The sequence below is a fragment of the Notothenia coriiceps genome, unplaced genomic scaffold (assembly GCF_000735185.1).
Source record: "Notothenia coriiceps isolate Sejong01 unplaced genomic scaffold, NC01 NC01_scaffold00035606, whole genome shotgun sequence".
Classification (NCBI taxonomy): Eukaryota; Metazoa; Chordata; class Actinopteri; order Perciformes; family Nototheniidae; genus Notothenia; species Notothenia coriiceps.
In genome coordinates, this window is record NW_011368307.1 from 78605 (window position 1) to 83187 (window position 4583).

Consider the following 4583-nt stretch of genomic DNA (forward strand, 5'->3'; position numbering starts at 1 on the left):
CACGGAGTCCTCATTCCCTGTGTACACAAGAGCCAGAGCTGCTCCTTATTTCTCCAGCCCTCACAGCAGCTACATCACTTACTCTGTACCCACTTTTACCCAGGATGCTCTCCGTTTCCGGTTATAAAAAAAACGTTCCTATACTCCTGAATTGCACTTTTTCTACGTTATTCGTTTTTGAGTGGACCATACACTTCAGAGAGACTTTTCTTTAAAAACAGGCACACTTTCAAAACACACAAGGACTGGTAATGGCCTTGTGTGTGTCTCAGTGTCACTGTGTCTATTTTCTTTTTATTTGTGGCTGTATTTTATTCATGACTCGTGGTTAAACTCCTGCGGCCTTGCTGGATTACTGGACTGGGAAATAGTAACATTTTTACATAATATTGGTCAGCATCTGGCCTCAAGAGGGCAGTATGATATTTCAAAGTTTAGCTAGCTCGTGATCCACAAATGTCAACACACCCTTGTACAAAACTCTGAACAATTAAAGGTGTTTGTTTTACTATTCTGGTACATAATTTGTTTATTTTTCACATGTTTTTTTTATTCTGTAATTCAACTAAACTCACCTGAAAGGTATATAGGTCATGCAGGGCTGAGTGTAAAGAGAGTACAGCATATAATAAGGCACCTCCTGAATAACCAAACAACAGACCATACAAAAAAAGTTGGGAAATTTGAACTTTACAACCCTGAGGCGATAGTCACCCTTTAAGTCCTTGACATTGCGTTCAGTTGACTGACCACTCTGGCAAGGTTAAGGTGAGCAAATATGGAAAGGATCACATCTATTTGCGTTTCTATTTGCAGTACATCTGCACTGCAATGTACATTGTCTGAACTATAACCTACTTAGTCCGTTTAGACTTATTTTACAGGAACAAAATAGTTTTTGGTACGAGCATCAAATACTCAGTGGACTGTGTGAGGTGGAATCGCATTATTGGACAACTGAGCCGTAGAGGATCTAGTCAGGAAACAAAGGCCCAGAGTCAGGGATTAGCAAAATAAGACATTACATTCATTTCTAGTTTAAAAGTGGCTCTTTTCACACTGTGCTGCCACACTTTTACATAATACAAGCAGTCTTTGTCCAGAGGAATGCCAAGCATAAAGGTCTCCATTAACATTGTGCTGTGTCAGATCAAATTAAAGTCATGATCTCAAGCAAGTTAGGTTTTTATTTATGATCCACTAACTCCACACAAAACATTTAAACTTTACAAACAAGCTTTGTAGAAAGACAGTACATATTGACCTAGTGATTATTTGAGATCTATAACACAATGAACACTAGAAAACATTTCCTATTAGAATAGAAATGCAACAAGTGTAAACCCACATTCAGAGTCGAGGTTGCCCAGCACAGGTCAACATGAAAGTTTGTCCAATTAATTCTTATGTCACGAGTAGAAAAGTGGATTTCAATAAGCATACACATTCCCAAAATAGTGCAAATTATTTTTCATGTTGAATCTTGTCACCACGGCCTATTAGTGGTCCAATTTTGAGATGACTGTCTCAGTGTTTAATGAAGCAAATAACTCAAAGGAAAGTCATCTGAGGTCAAGCTAAGATGCTACTTCCTGATCACTGTATCCCCCTTCTAGCCCCTATAAAAGTCAGGAGTTTGTTATCGCTGGCAATATCAGAGCATGTGAGTCTTGCAGTCAAACGCAAACAGAGAGGTCTGTCATAAGATGTAAAACTTGGCTGACCAGAGGGCAAGGAAGAGGAGTTGGGTGAGCTCAGCATTTGGCATTGTTTGCCCACGACATACTTTAACGTGGGATTACTGGTGGACGACCTAGATTGCGACGCAGCTCTTCTGCCTTCCATTTTTTCCCCCTCCCCCCCTCCACTGACTGGTCAACACAGATTATACTCAGAGAGCAAAGCCTGGCAGTCAGACAGAAAGGCTGAGCATGTGACTGACTGAGTGACACATTGAGGGACGTGAGACAACACCTCTTTCCTTTTTTCATTCCTTCTCGTTTTTTTTCTCCTTGTTCCTCAGGCTGCTGTCTAATTTACACAGCATCTATCTGCACATTATATTTCATTAAGGCCGTGATGAAAAAGGCCGTAACCGAATACAGAACCTGCTTTGTTTTGAATGTTTACAAGCCCAAGAAGTGTTTAAAATAGTATAGCCTACCAGGAGACCAGATAGGATTTTAATACATTGCAAAAGAGGAAACTGGAGACAGTCTAGTCTACTGTAAAGGATTAATTTCTGACGCCGATTTGTGTTTACTGATTGAGTAAACTGGTTCAAGCTCTAATCCTTCTGTATGCTTAACTGTGCAGACGATCCTCACTGTATTTGCTGTATAGGTCAGTGTTGCTCTGGATGTCACAGATGTCCTGTCCTCCCACTATGTCGGTGTTTGTTTATTCGTCTTCTTACAAATCCTTGACCCAAAATGTCCTTAGTTTCTGATGTAAGTCCTCCTCCAAACCAAAATATGCTTGCCTCTAAGCATGACCTTGTGAGCGATTGTGTGAGCCTTTATGTGAGTGTGAGTGTCCGGCTAATCTCTGGACACTTCTTATGCAGCATGTTTACAAGTAGGCCGGGAGACACCATGGGAACCTTCTGCACTGAGGACAAAACACAAAAATTAGCACTCAAACTTCCATTTCCTCCCATTTGACAGTGGGGCCTCGAGAGTAATACATTTATTATTTAGATTATTACTTAATACTGCAACCTTTTTACTATATAGCAAAACTACTACAATAATAAAACCACAATTTCAACTATTGCAATAATACCTCAGTAAGCAAAACACAACATACAGTAACTAAATTACAAGTTAAATCTCTGCAGTAACATTTTTAAAAGCATAGTTTCAAAAGTTAAAGTTCAGTTTATGCTGCATGACTCCTATCAGTGTTATATTCAGTTGGGAAAAAAGTACACATATAATTTACTTGAGTAAAAGTGTAACGTCTAAATATTCCCAATAACAAATACCTTTTTCTAAATTGACTTAAGCAAATGTACAGAGCTATTATCAGCTAAATGCACGGTAAGTGGCAAAAGTAAAAGTAGGCCTACTCATTCAAGTGATATAATATGATACCATTCTGTTTTTCATCACTAGAAAATATATTTAAGAGAATTTTCACATTGTGAATGTGGAGTCACTTAGAGGTACTTTCTATATTATTGGGTGAATTGGTAGTAGGCTATACTGCATCAAATATAAGTTATATATATCAAGATTGAACCAGTGCAGGGAAAATAACAATAATATTCTAGTGAAGCTAAAATAAACGGTAAAACATGGGAAAAAGCGGGGAAAATACACATCACAAAAGTATAACAAAATGGTACTGGCTAATTGTATTACCTTACCGGGTTAGTTATTTACACATATATTAACTATATGGGCAAATTCATACACTATATTACTTGCCAGCGTTAAATAAAACAAACACAAATCAATTATGTTCAGTGTAAAACAATATTAGCCTACTGAAAAACTACAATGGCTGCCTACTGGAGTAGCTCCACAGGTAGGTATACCTCTACAGGTATGTTTTGTTGACTTTTCTTATACAGTAGATCATAAATCCTCATGTCACGGTACAGCTTTTAGCCCACTCGTGTCGTAATGTTCTGAGTAAAACGAGAGGTCCTAAAGGTGTGGTACTCGGACGTAAGGAGATAAACAAGCCCCACGTCAACATCCGCTCCTCACTACAACAAACAATGGGGGCAGTCACGTCGCGCTCGTCTTCCTCGTCCCCAGTATCGCGCCTCCCCCAGCAGCTGCTGTCCTCCTGAAACTACTGGATCATCATTACAGCCTGTTCATTCAGCTACGGGCTGTGCTGCATTCAAGGACTATGGATCTGTCTTAAAGCGAATTTTCAACTTGAAAATGCCATTGATCTGTGCATTATGAATAACTTTTACTTTTGATGTTTTAAGTAGCCTACAGAATACATTACTTGTATGCGTTTTTTTTATAGTGTGCTACTGTCACTTTTTCTTAAGTAAAACATCTTAATAATTCCTCCAACACTGTGTTTTTTCTACCACATTGAATTGTACATCTCATTACAGAAGTAGTATTCACAACAGCCCCTGAAGGCAGCATTACACACAATGAATAAGCCCTTGTGGTCATTGAACATGCTTTGAAAAGTACTGGTGAGTTGACCAATACCTTTCAAGTTTACTTGCATTTACTTTTCAACACAATAATCAATCAATGATAGCATAATCTCTACAATAATACATTTTGACTTTTATATGTCTTTAGTAAAATTGTACTGATTTATCATAATAAAGAGACTTATCATGAGGGGCCTTTCAGTTTAGAAAAACGTTGATGGACAATTTAAATATGCCAATAATGATTTACAATATCATTCACTTTATAGTACGTTGTATAGCTTTGATAAAAAGTTCAAAGAATTGTTTTACGAGACCTTTGATTTACAACACTGATTAAGATATCTGCTTTTGAAGAATGTGATATTTATTTATCTTCACTATAAAGTTGATAAGGAATAATAAGCCCATCTGGGTCACAAAATTAACTCCTCACTAACTATTAACA

General features: G+C 37.8%; 1 protein-coding gene across 3 annotated transcripts in view; it reads left to right on the forward strand.

Annotated features, from left to right (window-relative positions):
• LOC104963091 (catenin beta-1-like) overlaps positions 1-4583 on the forward strand; it is a 29529-nt gene that overhangs the window by 22032 nt on the left and 2914 nt on the right. For all 3 annotated transcript variants that reach the window (XM_010791643.1, XM_010791646.1, XM_010791644.1), the window contains exon 11: positions 3738-3741. The gene's annotated coding sequence lies outside the window, so the exon portion shown is untranslated. The remainder of the gene's footprint in view (positions 1-3737; positions 3742-4583) is intronic.